The following is a 20,643-nucleotide window of genomic DNA, read 5'->3' on the forward strand; positions in this document are numbered from 1 at the left end:
CAGCCTGGCCTTAAAAGCTTCCAGAGATCACAGCATCACAGTATCACCAAAGTTGGAAGAGACCTCAAAGATCACAGTATCACATCAACCTGTAAAAAAACTATGGGAACACAGAGGCTTCTACCACCTCCCTGAGCAACCTCTTCCGGTGTCTCACCACCCTCATGGTGAAAAACATTTTCCTGACATCCAATCTGAATCTACCCATTTCTAGTTTTATTCCATTGCCCCTAGTCCTATCATTACCTGACATGCTTTCTTGTAGCCCCCTTAAGATGCTGGAGGCCACAATAAGGTCTCCTCAGAGACTTCTCTTCTCCAGACTGAACAACCCCAACTCTGTCAATCTGTCTTCATAGGAGAGGAGCTCCAGCCCTCTGATCATCCTTGTGACCCTTCTCTGGATGTGTTCTAGCACGTCCATATCCTTCTTGTAATAAGGACTTTGCATGCCTGTGTCTCTGTGGAGATAGAGCCTATCAAGAGGCAAAGGTAGTGATAATGAAATCAAGATCTACATAAGCTAGAACGGTCTTTTGGCATAAAGGCAATACAGGTGGGTAGAGATCAGTGGTGAAATGAGACAAGATTTGGCAAAACAACAGTAGGAGAAACATTTTACTTCAGGATTTTTGGATGGAAAGAAATCAAAATATTTCAGTAAAACGTCTGAAAATATTTTTGTAAATTGATGAGGTGGAGGTGGGGGCAACTGGATTGATTCCCCAAGTAAATGTAGCAATTCCCAAGCTGGCTTCTCCATATTAGTAAAGTTATTTCATGTTGTGACATGGTGAAATAGTGTCATGGTGTGTATAACACATTGAGGAAGCTGTGCCTGCTCTTAAAGAAAAAGTGTGGCACCTGTGTTGGTCTGTGTAGAAAAAGGGAAGTAAAATAGTTTATTGGAGCTTATTGAGTTGAAAAATAGGTTTTATCCAGAGAGATTTGTACAACACTTGAGAAAGTTCAGGTTTAATTTAGCTGTATCTTGAAGATCTCTAGTTCAGATGTGTACTTCATCCATTGCCTGAATAACAGCCATCAGCTGTTATCCTGCAATAAATACTTCTGTGAAAGGGGTATTTATTCATGTGGGATAGTATTTAACCAGGATGGTCTCTGGGGGAGGAAAGGCCTCCATAGTAGCTTGTACGGATTTCTTTCCTTGTCATCAGTCTCTAAAACACCTGCTGTAGGAGTCACAGTAACAGAAAATAATTATACCATTTCAAGGGTAATTCTTCAAAGATATCATACTGGTATTTGGTTATTTTTCAGCCTGTGGACTAAAGTGACTCCTGTATGACAAATGGAAGTTGTGTTGGATATAGAATAATGAAATGCAGAGAGGTCAGAGCCAGTCCCTCAATACACAGCTTTGCTTGAGTGGAGCAGAGCACAGCCAAGCTGTTGAAAGCCCCAGTGGAAACAAGGACCCACCGCACTGGGTCTCTGAGTGGGGAGGTTTCCCATGCTGATGGGCAGCACAAACTGTAGACGCCGGGTGGAGTTCATTGAGCTCTGTTTTTACGAGGTGGTTCCTGCCCCTCTTCCTCCCTACAACCCCCTGTGAGTCAAGGTAGGCTTGTTTCAATAGGAGATTAGGAGCTATTCACTCTGTTCGTTTAGGACTGTAGGTTTAAGGTCTTTGTGTAAAAAAGAGCTTGTCACTTGTGCTATGCCTCTAGCTGTGTCAATATTGTCCTTTGCAAGTGAGAGGACAAGTTACACGAGTCAAACATATGCATTTTCTCTTGTAGTTTACCAAGCTTTCCAAGAAAACTCCTCTGGATACAACTGAGAAAGATGTGTCCTCTGTGCGGAGAAAAAGTAATGGTTATTGTGCTGAGTTTCTTCTTTCTTGCTGAACTGAGTGTTTTGATCTAGGATAGGGCATGAGGAAGAACTCCAGCCTGAAATGTCTGCTGTGAGGTGGAGAACACTGAAACATCATATTAGGCTATTTCAGCGCAAATTAAGAGATAATAAACTCTGCAATAAAGAGGCCTTAGGAAAGGAGTGCTGGGTTGTCTTACTGGACTGTATTGTATGCACAGTAGTTCTCTTACAGGCTGAAACCTAGGGTAGGAAGAAGCTGTTTTGTGATTGTGACTCACCTTGCCATTCAGATGCAACTGAACAAAAATGCTACTCTCCTTGTGCAAAGAGCAGGCTCTATCTCCTGGGAATAGCAGTCAAATAAAGCACTGCCCATGTTGCCTCAGCCTAGCAGCTGTGGCAGCTTGTCTGTCAGTGTTGCAACTCTCCTCCTGTGTTCTGTATGGTGCAGTGACTGTGTGTGTCCAGTGTATCTTAGAGCGAGTTTATTTACTAGTAACTGTTGGCTTCCCTGCTTCCTGCCAACCTTACCGTACCTCCCTTACAGCAAATAGAAAGGAGGAACCTATGTCCCGTGCTGTAGAGTTCCCCATGTCTGGCTGATCTTCCTGACTAAACTAACTGTGTGCAGGTAAACTTCTGATTTTTTTTCTCTTTTTAGATAAGCCATGCTCCCATGTCCTTGCTTTGTACTAAACCCTCTGAGATTTTCCCTTTTAAGTAATCTCCCCAGTCCTCACTTCTCCATTACCATCTCCTCATTTGGAACTCTCTAACAGAAGTTGTGGATTAAGGCTAATGGTAGCTCCCAGGGTTTTGGGTTATTCCTCTTTTCTTGGTGGTCATGGAGGTTGTTATCCTGTTTTATAAGCTTCTCATTTCAGAGGACAACACAGCAAGTCAGACTGAAGCATAGAGAAAGGGAGAGAAAAGAAGGGATTTGAAGGGGAATAGCAGAGTATTGGCAAAACACCTACAAGTAGCTGGAGAAGTGGCCAGTAGTTACTCAGGTGAGGCTTCAGGCAAACGCTGAGAGAAGTCCCTTTTAACTGTTAGGATTGTTAAATTTGAGGAGCGGATTCTTTCCTACAAAGGAATATGAAATGTTTCAGTCAGGAGGCCAGAGTTTCACAGTACAAAGCCTTGGCAACAATAGAGGACAAAGGAATTCTTGCCTTTTTCCTGACTCTGCCTCTCATCCCACCACTGCCTCACAACGGCCTCAGTGGTGCTGACACAACTCTTTCAAAAGACGCATTGTAAACCACCAGTCCAGTGAATTTAACTCACAACTTTCTCTTACAATGATTCTTCCTGCACATGTGAAAGGGCAGGAAAAGTACAGCCTGAGATGCTAAAAGTTACTAGAAAAACTAAAGCTGCTGCCAAAACCTTTGCATTTAGCCACTGTGCAGCACCAAAGATGCATGCAAGAGGGCAGCTGAGGATCTGTAAGGGTTTCACCCTGTGAACTACACTGCCTTGGTGGTCTCTTACTGTTAGAACTGAGGAGTGTTGCGATTAAGTTTTTTGTTTGTACACATGGAGCAAATTAATTGACCCAGACTGTCTCAGAAATAAACTACAGGTGTCTTAAATTCAAAAGGATGAACCTCCTATAAAATATTTGTTCCTGTAGTGTAAAGATGAGCTTGGTTATCACCTCTGGACACCTCTGTGCTGTGTAGTGATGAGTGGTACTAAGAGCTTCCACAGACCATTTGCTCCCTGGAAAAGCTGACATATCCCAGCCTGGCAGGGCAGAGGTGCCTTCTACTTTGCAGGTCATCATTTGTCTTTTAGATTTTAGTGAAATAAAATTAAAACTCCTATCTGTTTCTAAAGTCTGGATGCATTCCTGTGTGACCTACACTAGATTATATGGTTATATGATCCTGCTCTCACATAGGGGTTGGACTGGATGATTTCCAGAGGTCCCTGCCAACCCCTAACATCCTGTGAGCCTATGATCTTATCAATGTTTATAAACACTTAAGATGTACCTTTATGCCTATCTATAAAGTATACCTCTAAATACAGGGCGGGTGTCAGCAGGATGGGCCCAGGTGGTTTTTTTTCCAGTGGTGCCCAGTGACAGGACAAGAGGTAACAGACACAAACTTGAATGTAGGAAGTTCTATCTAAACTTCTTCACATTGAAGGGGGTGGAGCACCCCCCAGGTTGCCCAGAGATGTGGTAGACTCCTTCTCTGGAGCAATTCCAGGCCCACCTGGGCACCATCCTGTGTAGCCTGCTGTCTGAAGTGATTGCCCCTGTCTCATTTTGGGGATGTATTCCTGGGTCTGTAACTCACCTAAATTTAAGGTATTCCAAAAGTTAAATTGTGGGTTGACTTTTAAGAGGACTGTGTGGGATTCCATGGAAATAAGGATTTTTCTGTTTTGTAGCTCATAATAGGATGAGAATTGGGCTGCGAGGGAAGCCTGCATTTGGAATTTGTGGCTATTTTTCTTTACCAGATAATTTAAGAATTTAACTGTTAGTCACTGTAACAAACAACAACATCAAAAAAGTAATAAACCCCCTTTATTCAGTGTAGGAGCATGTAAACTTTAAATGCAGAGCTTCTTCAGGACCAGAAGGTAGTTTGTTATTCAGGAAAATGTGTGTGCTAATTTGAACTGATTACAACAAGATTATTCAAGTGCTTTAAACTTAACCTTTTCTTGAACGTTTGGAACTGAATTGTTGTTGAACTGTGTCTTTCCATTCCCTCCTTTCATTTCAGAGTGCAGAGGATGACATTAGCACAGCCTGACCATCCTTTTCTGATGCTGCACTTATGTTTTATTCAGTGCTGGGTTTTTTTTAACTTCTATAAATATGCCTTGTCATTTCTCATCAGCCTGACTTCTAAATATTGGAGAAGGGGGGAAGAAAAAAAAAATTCATTCCTCTATGCAGAAAAAGAGTAAAAAAAAAATTCTTTGCACCAGTATATGCCAGCCAAGAGGCATTTTCTATTTATGTTTTATTATCTCTTCCTTCTGGGGAAGTCAGTGTGTTTCAGAGGCTCTCCATGCTGCAAAGCTATCTGCTGCCTCATTATTGAGAGCTGCTGATGTGCTGAGCAAAGTTTCTTAATGCAGATTTCAGCAACTCCAGGGATTTGTCTTTTGGTTTCCTTTTCTTGCTTTTTTCCCTCTATCTGAAGAGTAAATGTTTATGTTTCTTGGAGAGCTTAGGGGAGAGAAATCTGCAGACACTGCTGCCTGTCTTCCATAGAAACTCAATGAAGAAGGAGTTGTATTTTTCTTGCAGTTTGTGAGGAAATCTGATTTGGAAGGGTAATAATGTTTTGATCTTCTGCTTTGGCTTCTTCCACATATAGTGGTGATTTCTATTATGAATCCACAGTGTGGTCTGTGTGCTCTTGAGTGGCAGGAATAATTGTATGGCAAAATCACCACAAACACAATGCCAAAACCCACCAAAACAAAACACTCAACAAACCAAACCAATCAACCCCAACAATAACAAAATGGTAAAGACTTTTTCTTTACATATGCACGTGAAATTGCAATGCTGCAACAACTCTTTTGGTCAGATCAATGTATCTTACAGCACAGATAGTCTTTCTTGCGGCTGTGCTCTGTGGCTTGCAAAATGGAAGCTGCAATTTCAAAGAGCTAACCACAACTCACAAAAAGAGGGAAGAAAGGACTTCTTGACACTGCATCGTTAACTCTCAATCATTAACAGCTCTTGTGAATTGCCTTGCTTCTAATCATGACAATAATGAAATGTACATTGGTGTAAATGAATACACTAAACGCAATCAGCAGCATAAGGGAGGGATAAACATTGTTGTGCTGTGTTTGCTGTGCCTGCCCTCACTTTATGACTGATTTATATACACAAATCCAGGAAAAATATTTCCTCTCTGGTACCACCTTCTGGAACCTGGGTGACTCAGCTGTGGTGACAGACCTGTTCTGACTGATAGAACTGCACTTGCATAGTTCCCATCCCACAGGGCTCAGGATGCAGCAGATCTGTCCTTTCTACTAGAGGGATCTATGTTTCAGAATATTCCATCTAGCTCTGTATTTTCAAGCAACATAGATTTGCTTCATGTTTACTTTTCAGTTTTATTTCTCTCTCTTTTTATCACGCACACACCCCACACCCCCCCCCTCCATGGTTATCCTGGTACAAGAGGGAGAGCTATATTAACTAGAAGACCTGGAAAGCCTTAAACTCCGTCTGATGAGAATCAGCAAAACCACCTCTTGAGAGTAACTAAACTCTCAGAAATTAAGACAATATTTAGTATGAAGAGTGCCAGAACTATGAAAGATTTTGTGAAAATGCTCTGACTTTTAGAGGGGTGAGGGATGCTCATAGCCCATAACTGGATTTCAAATAAGGGAAGAGCTGGTGAGAGGTAGAAAATGTTTAATATGTTTGTAAGAGCAAATAAGACCATGATGTCTGCCTTGTTGATACCTTCTTAGAAACTGCACCTTTAAACTTTTATCTTAAAATATTGTAGCATTGGCTTCTTGCATGGGAAAATCTCTTAGGGACTGATATTGGTTGTTTTCAGAGCTGAGATGATCTCAGTCCATTTTCTCTGAACCAGCTCCTGTTTGACAAAAGCCTCCCTCCTCTGCAAGCTTTGACTGGCACCTATGTTGCCAACTAGCCACGGTGTGCCAGTTGGCAGATTCTGTGAGAAGTAGAAACTTTATCAGGCACATGAGGAGACCCTTGTAAGTTGTTTTAAATTCCATTCAGCTATTAGTCTTAGTCTTAAGGAAACTGTTTTTTGGAGGAACTCAGTTTCCATATCATTAGCACTGGAGATCACTGTGATACCACCCAAGAGGAATTTTCCTCAATGCATTTAGAGATCATAAAGTTACTTTAAATTTTAAGGTGCTGTATATAGTTCTGGGCATAGCACGGTGAGGTCTCTTGGGTTTGCATAGTTGGTTTGTTGTGAGATGCAGGCCTAGTGGTAGAGGATGACTGGGAAGATCTCCATAAACAGACTGACTCAGTAATCAGAGTCCTAAAATCTCTTCTCTTTGCTGCCCTCTTGCTTGTACTGATTTTTAAAAGAGAAGCTAACTGATACGGTCTCATATTTCTTTTTCTGTTGGTAGCAGTTAGCACCCCAAATATGTTCACTGTCAGCTTACCCATGTTCAGTAGATGTTCTTCAGTTTTTCTCTTTGATCAAACTCTGATTTACTCTGTTGAAAATCCTAGCAGCTACCTCGGAGCTGCCTGTTCATAAACATTGTGTGTTTTCATGTGGCTAGTGAAGCTTCTGACTTGGCTGGCCTTCTTTATCCTCTGTTAAAGTTTCCAGAGAAGGAGGCCCTCTCGCTCATCTGCCCACATCTGCTGTGTTTGTTAAACCCAGCCACACTCTGACGATGGCATTGGTTGTTGGAAGGGGCAGAGGCAAAGCCAGTAGTCTCACTGTGCATAGGCACACTCTGAAGCTTTTATCCCCTAGCCCCAAGCTGTCCTGCAGCCTCACGAGAAGCAGCAGGAATCAGCTGTGCTTTCTACCTTCATGCTTCCCTTGTTTTGCTAGAAGCAGTAGATCAAGGACTTGAAGAGGTTGTGAGTGCATCTCTGCAGGGAGAGGCAGACAAAATGGGGGAAAAATGGTGAGGTGTGAGGAAGGCAGAACCGCTGCTGAGTCTCTGAAGTGTCTTCTGGCTCACTGACTTATGTCTTAAGAATTAATATGCTTTATATTAAAAAAATAAATTATATACATAAAGTCTAAAGGATTTTTGTTGTTATATCTCCTCACCCTCTCCTGGGAAGCAGGCAAGTCCTATACTGCTGTCTCCATTGCCTCCTCCCAGCACTCCATGCACAGGTAGTGATGGCATTGGCCTGCTAAATTCTTCTCACAGTGGCATATGTGCATTTGCAAAGTATGAATGAGATGTTTATCAGCTGATCACATTTACACAAGTCACAACATGGCAGCAAACTGCCAGCTGGAAGAGCTGTAGCTTTGCAGCTGTAACTGCCTCACTGATCACCTTTACACTGCCTGTGCAAGGCCATTCTCTTGGGGCCAAGGCCTCTGGCAGCAAATATGTCAGTGTAGCGTAGTTGTGATCCACATAGTCCCCGATTACGTCCATGAAAGTAAGGGCTGCAGGGAATTAATGAGGAGGTGGGCACTGCTGCTGGTGTTCTGGCTTGCTGCAGAGTAAGCCAGCTAGTAGCATGCACTAAGCAGCAAAAAATTCCCAATGGAATTCTTGGAACAAAATAAGCTTTGAATAGAACAGAATTAACCAGGTTGGAAGAGACCTTTGAGATCATTGAGTCCAACCTATCACCCAACACTATGTAATCAACTAAACCATGGCACCAAGTGCCCCATCCAGTCTCCTCCTGAACACCTCCAGTGATGGTGACTCCACCACCTCTTCGGGCAGCACTTTCCCATGGCCAATCTCTCTTTCTGGGAAGAACTTCTTCCTAATATCCAGCCTAAACCTCCCCTGGGGCATCTTGAGACTGTGTCCTCTTGTTCTGGTGCTGGTTGCCTGGGAGAAGAGACCAACCCCCACCTGGCTACAACCTCCCTTCAGGTAGCTATAGAGAGCAATAAGGTCTCCCCTGAGCCTCCTCTTCTCCAGGCTACGCAACCCCAACTCCCTCTCCTCACAGGGCTGTGCTCCAGACCCCTCCCCAGCTTTGTTGCCCTTCTCTGGACATGTCCCAGCAACTCAACATCTTTCCTAAACTGAGGGGCCCAACATTTCTTCCCTGTTCCTGAAGGGCTTGATTGTAGTTTGTCTGCTGAGAACTAAACCTGACAAGAGAATTTGCATAGCAGAAGTCCGGATAGCTTCTGTGCTATTTCAGTAACTAGGTAGCGCAATGAGACTACTGCTCTTGTCTGATGGATTTTTGGGCACTCTCAAATCCTCTAAGTGTGAACAACAGAGAATTTAAAAACATTGAAATAATTACTAAAATAATTTACTTTTTGTGGGTATTTAGCCTGGGTTTTGACACAAGAATGAGGTAGATGTACAGGCAAAACTGTAGTATTTCCATTGATAATACTTCCTGATAGGTTTCAATGTGAAAATAAGACCTGATTGTGTCTTGAATCTTTGGTTTTGAAAACACATCTCTATTTCTGTATTCTATGGAATTGATAGTACAAGCTCCCACGTCCATCTGCTCATCCTTTTAAGAAGATTTCTCTCGGTGGGAAACACTCCCAAGCATTTTCATCTTTCAACCCCAGCAGAGTGAGGAGTAGGGTTCTAGGCTGTACTTCTTAATAAAACCTGAATATAAAAATATTCAGACTGCTGAGCGTAGCTTTATGTTGGAGAGAAAAATAATTACAGTTATTCAATTAACCTTAAGTCTCAGGCCAAATACAGCAGGTAACTTTTTACGCTCTGTTAGCTCTGATACCTGAAGTGTGAAATTCCATTTGAGCTTGCTGTCACAGGACTTCGAGGCTTCTCAGCATGGTAACCACAGTTTTCTGTCAGGCAGCATACACCGTGCTTCTACCCGATATTGGAAGGAGGAGGGCACAGCTGCTTCTCCTTGAAGGCAAGCAAGGGGACCAGAGGAAATTAATCCAATCTAGAAGTTCCTGTTCCTTCCTGGAAAAGAGGAGACTCAGGGGTGACCTTATTGCTCTCTGCAACTACCTGAAGGGAGGTTGTAGACAGGCAGAGGTTGGTCTCTTCTCCCAGGCAGCCAGCACCAGAACAAGAGGACACAGTCTCAGGCTGCACCAGGGGAGGTTTAGGCTGGATATTAGGAAGAAGTTCTACACAGAGAGAGTGATTGCCCATTAGAATGGGCTGCCCGAAGAGGTGGTGGAGTCACCATCACTGGAGGTGTTCAGGAGGAGACTTGATAGGGTGCTTGGTTGAATGGTTTAGTTGATTGGGTGGTGTTGGATGATAGGTTGGACATGACGATCTTGAAGGTCTCTTCCAACCTGGTTTATTCTTATTCTTATTCTTATTCTATTCTATTCTATTCTATTCTATTCTATTCTATTCTATTCACAACAAAGAGGAGTCTTGTAAGACTGTATTTGAATAAAGGGAGAGTGCAGAGGACAATTCGCTGCAGGGTCTCTCAAATTGCTGGAAGGCACAGCTTCCCTTTTATCCTAAATTCCCGGATGCAAATTTCCCTCTCTCTTTCCCCCACTAGCTAAGGTGCTCAGAATCTACATTCTTCCCCGGTATACCTATATGTACCCCTTCATATGTACCTCCCTTGCATTACACATCGTATGTTCATTTAAATTCGGTTCTTCACTTCTCTGGGTGGAGAAGTTAATACTCTGTAGTCTTATTAAGCCTGTGCTCTGTCCTAAAAGTTTAGAAGTTCAGGCTGTGTCCAGTGTCTGCTGTCTCCAGACAGCCCCCCACTGATTTACAGCAAGATCCCAAGTGAGGCACTTAGCAGAGGCTATTCGTGATTTACATACACATAGATAGGGTGAACTGTCTTGTTCTTCCTTTGTTATTTCAACTTCGCCTTAGCCAACTCTGTAAAGGCACTACCTGCTTTTAATCCCATCACTGCTGAATCTGCACAGGAGTACAAAGTAATGAGTCTTTGCTATATGCAGCTTCCCTTAGATATAGCTGTAGAAAATGCGGTAGGAACAGAAAGGCAGCCTGGCTGAGATAAATGCCCACTAATGACCCTTAAGGAGGCATCACTGTGACCGCACCCCTGGTGCTACTCTGCTGCTTTTGTTGTGCTTTTTGTAGGTTTTGTTATGTAAACATAAATGAAGTTCCGTTTGGTTTCATTAAGACTTTTTAAGCGTCATGACAAGACAGCAGGATGGAGACTAGAGTGACAGAGGAGAGAGAGTTTGAAGACTGAAGGAGGAATCCCTCGGGAAGGCAGTCTCTCTCCAACGTTGCATGACATAGATTTGCTTATTGATCCAAGCAGAGCATTATATGGTATCACTGCTTACTCAAAATCTAGAGTGAAGACCATTTTTCTTTATGTGTTGACAGTGTGTAGAGCGTGGTTGCTGCAAACAGATGAATATTTGCATTGCTCCCAACCCCTACAGCAAACTGCTGACCAAGCTGTCAGCCCGTGGCTTGGACTGCAGCACTCTGCTCTGGGTTAGGAACTGGCAGGAGGGCCAAGCCCAGAGAGTGGTGGTGAATGGTGCCACATTCAGGTAGCAGCCAGTCATCAGTGGTGTCCCCCAGGGATCAGTGCTGGGCCCCATGCTCTTTGATATCTTTATTGATGATCTGGATGAGGGGATTGAGTCCATCATCAGTAACCTTGCAGATGACACCAAGCTGGGGGCAGGTGTTGATCTGTTAGAGGGTGGGAGAGCTCTGCAGAGGGACCTTGACAGGCTGGACAGATGGGCAGAGTCCAACGGCATGAGATTTAACACATCCAAGTGTCGGGTTCTACATATTGGCCACAACAACCCCATGCAGTGCTACAGGCTGGGGTCAGAGTGGCTGGAGAGTGGCCAAGCAGAAAGGGACCTGGAGGTACTGGTTGACAGTAGGCTGAACATGAGCCAGCAGTGTGCCCAGGTGGCCAAGAAGGCCAATGGCATCCTGGCCTGCATTAGGAACAGTGTGGCCAGCAGGAGCAGGGAGGTCATTCTGCCCCTGTACACTGCACTGGTTAGGCCACACCTCAAGTACTGTGTCCAGTTCTGGGCCTCTTAGTTTGAGAAAGATGTTCAGTTGCTGGAACACGTCCAGAGAAGAGCAACAAAGCTGGTGAGGGGTTTGGAACACAAGCCCTTTGAGGAGAGACTGAGGGAGCTGGGGTTGCTTATCCAGGAGAAGAGGAGGCTCAGGGGAGACCTTATTGCTGTCTACAATTACCTGAAGGGAGGTTGTAGCCAGGTGGGGCCTGGTCTCTTCTCCCAGGCAACCTGTGATAGAATGAGAGGACACAGTCTCAAGCTGCACCAGGGGAGATTTAGGTTGGATGTTAGGAAGAAGTTTTTCATAGAAAGAGTTTTGGTCATTGGAATGTGCTGCCCAGGGAGGTGGTGGAGTCACCATCACTGGTGGTGTTTAGGAAGGGACTTGATGGGGTGCTTGGTGCCATGGTTTAGTTGATTAAATAGTGTTGGGTGATAGGTTGGACTCTATGATCTTGAAGGTCTCTTCCAACCTGGTCTATTCTATTCTATTTTCTTTTTTTTTTTTTTTTTTTCCATTTGTTACAGAAATAGTAATCTTTTAGATCCTTTTGGTTGTAGTTACCCAGTCTGTTTTGAGGTCACTATGGCATGGTTTTCCAGAGCATTGGAATGTGGAAACTGGGGAAGGTGGAAGTCCTGATATTGCCCTTCACAACAGCTGTGCTAGTTGAACTGTTCCAAAAGTGGGTCTTGAAAGAAACACCAAAACACTTCAGCCTGCTGTTACTCTCCAAATGTATGCTGGTGCTCTTAAACTGGATCAGTCATGGAATAACAGAGTCATTTAGTTTGAAAAAGACCTTTAAGATAATTGAGTCCAGGTGTTAATATAATACTGCTGAGTCCACCACTAAATTATGTCCTTAAGCACCACATCTACATGTCTTTTTAATATATCCAGGAATGATGACTCAACCACTTCTCTGGGCAACCTGTCAATACTTGGCAACCCTTGTGATGAAGACATTTTTCCTAAAATCCAACCTGAATCTCCCCTGGTGCAACTCAAGTCTGTTTCTTCTTGTCCTCTCCTACTTGGGAGAGGAGACCAAGACCCACCTTGCTACAACCTCCTTTCAGGGAGTTGTAGAGAGCAATCAAGTATCCTCAGTCTAAACTCTTCACCAGTTTCATTGTCCTCCTTTGGGCATTCTTACAGTGAGGAGCTGAAATCTGATGCAGCCTCCACAGTGCAGCATACAGGGGCACAACCACTTCCCTAGTCCTGTTGGCCGTACTATTTCTGATTTAGGGGTCTGAGAGAGGACTGCTAGTTGAAGAAATCCCAGTTAGAGCTAAAGAAGAGCGAGGTGATAATGGCTGTGAAGACTGAGCTAATGGAAAGAGAAGAGGAAGGATGGCTTTTAGAAAGGCCGTTACATACAATGTCTGCATTTAATTATTCTGATGTAGAGCAAAGTCTCTCTTGTAGTCCTCATCTGTGCACAGAACCTAAGCTTTGATCCTGCAACGTGATCAATGGCCTTGCAAGATGTAGCTCTAAGCTAAAACCATATGTGGACACTGGACACTGTCACTGGTCAGTGTCATACAGAAAGGAGCCTGCAGAAGCTGCTCCTTTGATGTCTCTGTGAGCTGCTGCTCTCACCAGTGGGTTAACTAAACAGAGGTGAGACAGAATACATCTGTCTTTGAGCTACTAAAACACCCAGGGTTTAAAATCCTGTGTCACATGTATGTAGGTATGTTCTTAACAGAACTGCCCTGTCTGAATTCTGAAACACTTATGGGCTTGTTTTTGTCAGTTTTAGGGGGAGCATAGTGAGGCTTGGAGAAACTAGCAGGCCTCACTGATAAATCAAGAGGCTGCTCTTGGATTTCATTGCACCAGGGGCCCTTCTGCTTCATTCATTCTCTTCATTCTTAATGGCAGTTGAACAATTCAGGAGAGTCAACCAATCTGTGAAACCGTTGAGATAATGCTTAAGCAATGACCAAATCATGACATCCAAGCTTTTTCCCTGCAACTGGGGTTTGTTCTGCAGGCAAATCTCTAGCCTAGAAGCCACAGTGCTCAGTGGTTTCTATAGGATTGAAAGCTTCTGTCCACATGTCATGTAACATTCAGCAGCCTGTGGGATCTGGCTGGGCACTTTGCTCATTGTCTCTAGCTCTTTAATTATGCTGTCACACTGCACTGTCTCTTTAGATTTAACTGTCATAAATTGAAATAGATTGCAAAGCTGGTGTCATTTTTCAAGCCATCGTTTCTGGGAGCAATGAGCGTTTCTCCTTGCTTGTTGCTACTTGGGTATGCTGTTAAAGGAGTCAAGTAAGCACTGTTGGCAAACAAAAAATTTCTTGAAGTCTATTAGCTGCAGAAAAGTGATTTTACCTGCAGGCCACTAGCAACAACATTTATATTTGGTGTAAATTGCTTGGAGCAAAATATCTTTTGTGAAGAGGATTATGCTCAGGAGCTGGTTTGGCTGTAAGTGTGCTCATCTTTGAATTGCAAGATTGTATTTCTTTGAGCTGTATAGTGCTTGTACAAGGGATGGATTGTGACCTCCATTTTTGTCTGAGCTAAATGAGAGAAGGTTTGTCTTCACCAGTTTGTTGTTGTTGTTATTAGGGCTATTAAATATCTATGGATGTTTTGCAGACCACAAGAATCTTTTAACTTGTCCCTTGGTCAGCCATTTTACCACCCTTTTGGTTTGTTTTTTTGCCATTAGTAAAATATCCTTTACCTTTTCCCAACTACCATGTTATACCCAAATCAGTCTGCACCTCAGAGACCTTTGAAAATATATGATGCAATTTCATAGATTCGTAGAATAGTTTAGGTTGGAAGGAACCTTTAAGATCACCTGATTCCAACACCCGCTGCTGTGGGCAGGGACACCTTCCACTAGCCCAGGTTGCTCAAGGGCCTCATCCAGCCTGGCTTTGAACACCTCCAAGGAGGGGGCATCTACAGCCTCCCACAACACCTGCAGGTTATGGGACTTAGTGACACTAAGGCCACAGCATGTTCTTCTGTTTATAGATGCCCTGGGGCTAAAAAGAATCTTTGAATCTGTGAAGCTGATCCTAGAGCTCAACAAAACCTTGACATTCATTTAAAGCATCTCAGCTGAGAGAGCCAAGTAGAAGTAATGCAGCTGTACACACTGACAGTTTCATTGTGCAGTGATGGGTGATGTTCTGTGCCATGTTTCTAGTGCCAACACATAAATGAAACCTATAGCTTCTTTTAGCATTTTTCTGTGTCTTTTGTATCCTTTAAGCATGGAACAGAGTGTTCTGTTATTCTGAAAACCAGAATGTTGGAAAGCTGCTGGGAAGTTGGACTTTGCTTCATAGGAAGTGATCTGCAGGTGTGGAACTTGTAGCAGTATTCCTGCCTCTTCATCCATGTCCACACTCTCCTTGGATTTGCTTCAAAATGTAGAGTTGTTGTAGATGCATTAGCACTGAAGGAGAACTGCTTGGTATTCAGATACCCATCAAAGTATCAGGTTGTTCCTGCTACAGTCATTGTCATGGGATTATTTGCTTGCTCGTGATTAACTAACAAAAAGATCACACACAAATGCTTTGGTGTGCTTAAAGCAGATGTTAGAAAGAATTGCTTTTGCGTGTGGTGATTACATAGTTTGTGAAGTCTCTGTCACACATCCTGAGGCAAAAAAAAAAATAAAAAATTATATGAAGATAGATTGTTCTGACATCCATAGTGTTTGATCTGTTTTAAACTCATAAAATAATTAATAGACCAAGCAAGCAAACTGATGAGACTGAAATAGTCTGTGACCACTTTGTATTGCTGCGGCTGCCATCAGCTGTACAAGTTCTCTGAAGTGACAAAGGAATATTTTTCTTAGAATACAATAGAATTAACCAGGTTAGAAAAGACCTTCAAGATCATCAAGTCTAACCTATCACCCAACACCATCTAACCAACTAAACCATGGCACTAAGTGCTTCATCCAGGCTCTTCTTAAACACTTCCACTGATGGTGACTCCACCACCTTCCTGGGCAGCCCATTCCAATGACCAATCACTCTTTCTGGGTAGTTCCCTGGGTAGCAACCCTTAAAAACCAAGGGGTCCAGGCTGGTTGGACCTACTTCAAACAGGAGCTCTTGAAGGCACAGGTACTGGCAGTTCCCATGTGCTGAAAGATGAGCCAGCAGGGAAGGCGACCGGCCTGGATGAGCAAGCAGCTCCTGGAGGATTTAAGGGGGAAAAAGAGGCTGTATCACCTTTGGAAGGAGGGAGAGGCTTTTTGTGATATGTTTAAGGATGTTGTTAGATTATGTAGGAGAAAAATTACAGAAGCAAAGGCCCGGTTAGAACTCAAGCTGGCCACCTCTGTGAAAGACAATAGGAAGCATTTTTATAAATATATTAACACTAAAAAGAAGGGCAGGAAGAACCTCCACTCCTGATTGGACCTGGAGGGGAACACTGTAACTAAGGATGAGGAAAAGGCTGAGGTCCTGAATACCTTCTTTGCCACAATTTTTAACAGTAAGGCAGGAGGAGTTCAGGACGAGTGGCCTCCTGAGCTGGGCGATGGGGTCAGGGAGCAGTGTAGTGCCCCAGTAAAGGAGGAATTAGTTCAGGACCTGCTGAGCCACTTGGACACTCAGAAGTCCATGGGACCGGATGGGATCCATCCTAGGGTGCTGAGAGAGCTGGCAGATGAGCTGGCCAAGCTGCTCTCCATCATTTTCCTCCAGTCCTGGCTCACAGGTGAGGTCCCAGATGACTGGAAACTGGCCAATGTGATCCCCATCCATAAGAAAGGTCGGATGGAGGAACCTGGAAACTCCAGGCCAGTCAGCCTGACCTCAGTGCCAGGGAAAGTGATGGAGCAGATTATCCTGGTGTCAATAACTGTGCACCTGAAGGATGGCCAAGGGCTCAGGTCCAGCCAGCATGGATTTAGGGAAGGCAGGTCCTGCCTGACCAACCTGATCTCCTTCTATGATCAGGTGACCCGCCTGGTGGACGTGGGGAGGCCTGTGGATGTGGTCTACCTGGACTTCAGCAAGGCCTTTGACACCGTCCCCCACAGCAAACTGCTGGCTAAGCTGTCAGCTCGTGGCTTGGACAGCAGCACTCTGAGCTGGGTTAGGAACTGGCTGGAGGGCCGAGCCCAGAGAGTGGTGGTGAACGGTGCCGCATCCAGCTGGCAGCCAGTCACTAGTGGTGTCCCCCAGGGATCACTGCTGGGCCCCATGCTCTTTAATATCTTTATTGATGATCTGGATGAGGGGATTGAGTCAATCATCAGCAAGTTTGCAGATGACACCAAGTTGGGAGCAGATGTTCATCTGTTAGAGGGCAGAAGGGCTCTGCAGAGGGATCTTGACCAACAGGACAGATGGGCAGAGTCCAACAGGATGACATTCAACAAATCCAAGTGCCAGGTGGTACACTTTGGCCACAACAACCCCATGCAGAGCTACAGTCTGGGGTCACAGTGGCTGGAGAGCTGCCAAACAGAGAGGGACCTGGGGGTGCTGATTGACAGCCACCTAAACATGAGCCAGCAGTGTGCCCAGGTGGCCAAGAAGGCCAATGGCATCCTGGTCTGCATCAAGAATAGTGTGGCCAGCAGGAGCAGGGAAGTCATTGTGCCCCTGTACTCTGCACTGGTTAGGCCACACCTTGAGTCCTATGTCCAGTTCTGGGCCCCTCAATTTAAGAAGGACATTGAGGCACTTGAATGTGTCCAGAGAAGGGCAGTGAGGCTGGTGAGAGGCCTTGAGCACAAGCCCTATGAGGAGAGGCTGAGGGAGCTGGGATTGTTTAGCCTGGAGAAGAGGAGGCTTAGGGGTGACCTCATTGCTCTCTACAACGACCTGAAGGGAGGTTGTAGCCAGGAAAGGGTTGGTCTCTTCTGGCAGGCAACCAGCACCAGAGCAAGAGGACACAGTCTCAAGCTGCACCAGGGGAAGTTTAGGCTGGAGGTGAGGAGAAAGTTCTTCACAGAAATAGTAATTGTCCATTGGAATGTTCTGCCCAGGGAGCTGGTGGAGTCACCATCCCTGGAGGTGTTCAGAAAAGGATTGGATGTGGTGCTTGGAGCCATGGTTTAGTTGTTGTGAGGTGTTAGGTAATAGGTTGGACTTGATAATCTCTAAGGTCTTTTACAACCTGGTTGATTCTGTGCAAACTAATTTTTTTTGTTGTTGTTTGTGTGTGTGCTGTTGAGTTGGAAAGGTAAATACCTCAACAGACTAGCTTTTGAAACGTCCACTGTGCGAGTTTATGCACTGGACCAAACAATAGTGAAATATGAACATGTTCCCGTCTGCCTGTCCTTCAAGGCTAGGGCTTAGTTGTGCCATCTCACACTGACACCCTGCAGCCACAGACCCACTCTGGGCAGCAGAGACACATTTAGATAGAGGTATCCATTTAGATTCTGATAGATGTTTCCCTTCCCATGGCTCTGGTTTTGGTAGGTGTCTGACTCTCAGCATTACACTGTTGTAATCTGAATACAGATTTGGCATCATTGAAATATGTAAGGATGAGGACAATATATTAGAGTTATGTTTGTTGGGGTTTTTGTGTGGTGTTGGGTTTTTTGTTTGTTTTGCTTTTGTTTTGTTTTAAGATCAGCTCAATTGTATCTGCTCTTGCTGGGGGAAAGGTCTCCTTTACTCCTCTGTATGAGATATGAGGCCTTTGTTTCACAGGAGGAAACTTGTGGGCTGGTAGGCTTCCCACCTTTCACTTAGCTTGTCCTTTGGCATATGGCCTTGGCACAAGATCATGGCTTTCTTTGTAATGCATCAGTGTAGATCGTCCTTTAGGTCTGATCCAGAGGAGACTGTTGCAGGCATCAGTAAGAGATTTACTCTTAAAGCAGTGTGTGTACTTGTGTCTGCAGAGATGCTCAGCGTGATTCCTGGCTGACTGTCCAAAAGGTGTTATTTTCACACTACAGTTGGAGATGAGTCACCATAAGTGAGATGCATATGGCTGCAAAGATGCTGTGTTCAGAATTCAGATGGCACCAGTGATTGCTTTCCTGCTCCGATTAGTGCCTAAACCATCAGTGTAGCCTGTAATTACTCACTTGAATTTGCATTCAAGAATCCCTTATGTGGGTTCTTCTCCACTATTCAGTGTGTTTCTCATCTTTAGTCAGTTCTGGAAGAGACAGGAACCCCAGGTTCTGAAACAGTCTTTAGCCTTTACTTTAGGTGCACGTGTCTTGGTCCAGAGAGGGAAAGAGCCTCAGTTCTTTTGAATATTCCCGTGTAATGAAACTAGAGGCACAAATGAGGCCAAAATATCAACAGCCAAGCTATTTATTAACAGAATAAAGTGGATGGATCAGAAGGGGGGAGAGAGAGAAAAGAGAGAGTGAGAGAAGAGGGAGAGAGAAGGGAAAAGGAATTATATTACCACACCCCTCCCCCCCCAAGACAGTTTGGATCTGTTGGAGGAAGACTGCTGCAGCTTTGGCGTGGAGGAGATGTTGGGTCTGTGGAGGAAGGGTGCTGCAGTTTTGTCGTGGAGGAGAGGTCATCCTTGTTGGCTGCGCTGTCCTCCAGGGGAGGAGAGGAGGGAGAGATCCCAAAGTCCAAGTCCAAGCCCTTCTTTGAGCAGCCTCTTCAGCTCCATGAATTGGAGCAGGCGGAACTTAGAGAGATATTCTCTCCATTTTGATTCAGAGCAGCATTACTTCAGTCTTTTCCTTCTCTTGTGTTTTCCTTCTACTTGAGCCAGTAGTTGCTCAGATCTTTTATATAGCTTTTAGGTTTGAGTCCAGGTGGTGAATATGCATATTCCAGAGAGTATGGGTAGCAGTGGCCTCTGCCCATTATTTCCAGGGCAGCTGCAGTCTGGTGAGCAATCTTTATCTATGCACCTTCCAGAGAGTCGTTATCCAGTGGCATCTGCCCAGTACACATCAGCCATTGTCTGGGCAAGGAGCAAAGGTGATTTTATCTTTGTTAAGTCACATCAAGAGAGACAAGATTTAGTCTCTCACACCATGGTTCAGAGTTTGAATAGTTTTCTTTTACCAGAGACTTAATCCCTTGCAGCTTAATTTACTGGGGAACAGTTTAATGTTCATTATTGGTTGTCTATTCCTTAGATTGAAAGCAAAGTAAAAGATTCTCTAAGAAACATTTTTTTTCCTTCATTTGATTGAGTGCCTTTTTTTTTTTTTTTTTTAAAGAATGCATACAGTTCCTTGGATTTTGAAGCAGACATCCAAATGGTCAGGTCAGCAGGTTTTACTTAGATCACCTTAGAAATCCTCTTGTTCCTTAAAATCTTTGTAAGTTCTACCCTCCTTTCTTTCTGAATGCCAAGCAGAATCTTTACATTTACCTGTACAGTGGGGATTCAGGCATCTGTCTGAAGGCAGTAGATTGCAGCACTCTGGCTTTTATATCATGATTGCAAAGCTTCCATTTGTTTGTGCACATTCAACAGGTACACAGATATTAGTGTGGCATTAGGTGGATGCAAGGTTATTGTCTTTTCTTATAAAGCTAATTTCGGAAAGGAGAAAAAACAGTTGCTGCAAGGACATGAAAATCTGAACCCATAATAATCAAAACAAAACAAAATCTCATTCCTCATGGCTCTTTCTTGTGGATGAGGCCTTGAGCAACCTGATCCAGCTCTGAAACTAGCCCTGTGAGCTGCATGCTGCCTGAGGTAGGCTGCTTTACTATAGAAAACAGAAAGAATGTGGTTTTCTTACCTTCTAACACTTAGAAGGGTAAGTCAGTAACTGAGAGGAACAGCAGATTGCCACAGAAATTCAGTTTTCCGTGGCTGTCTCTGGTGTTTTAGTTGTCATCATATCGGAGTGGTTTGAAAGATGCAGTTGTTTTCCTAACTTTTTGGAGTCAAACATTCACAATGGTCTCAAAATTGTCAGTTATGCCTGCAGTTCTTGCCAGGGATAATGAAACCTATCTACATAGCTCATCTTTGGGACATTTTCAATTACTTTGATTTTATTTTATATTTTTTTTTCACTGTTCTGGTAGGCATCCAATGTCTGGCCAAAACAAATGAAGCCTCATTTGGATAACTCAAACACAGACCCCAACTGAAACAAAATAATAATGTGATGTTCAC

The 20,643-nt window shown here is 44.0% G+C and overlaps 1 protein-coding gene across 8 annotated transcripts in view; it reads left to right on the forward strand.

Moving 5' to 3' along the window:
* Positions 1 to 20,643, forward strand: part of FAR2 (fatty acyl-CoA reductase 2) — a 142,750-nt gene that overhangs the window by 45,958 nt on the left and 76,149 nt on the right. The window lies entirely within an intron of this gene.

This window comes from Melanerpes formicivorus, unplaced genomic scaffold, assembly GCF_026170545.1.
Source record: "Melanerpes formicivorus ecotype bairdi unplaced genomic scaffold, bMelFor1.0.p_v2 SCAF_64, whole genome shotgun sequence".
NCBI lineage: Eukaryota > Metazoa > Chordata > Aves > Piciformes > Picidae > Melanerpes > Melanerpes formicivorus.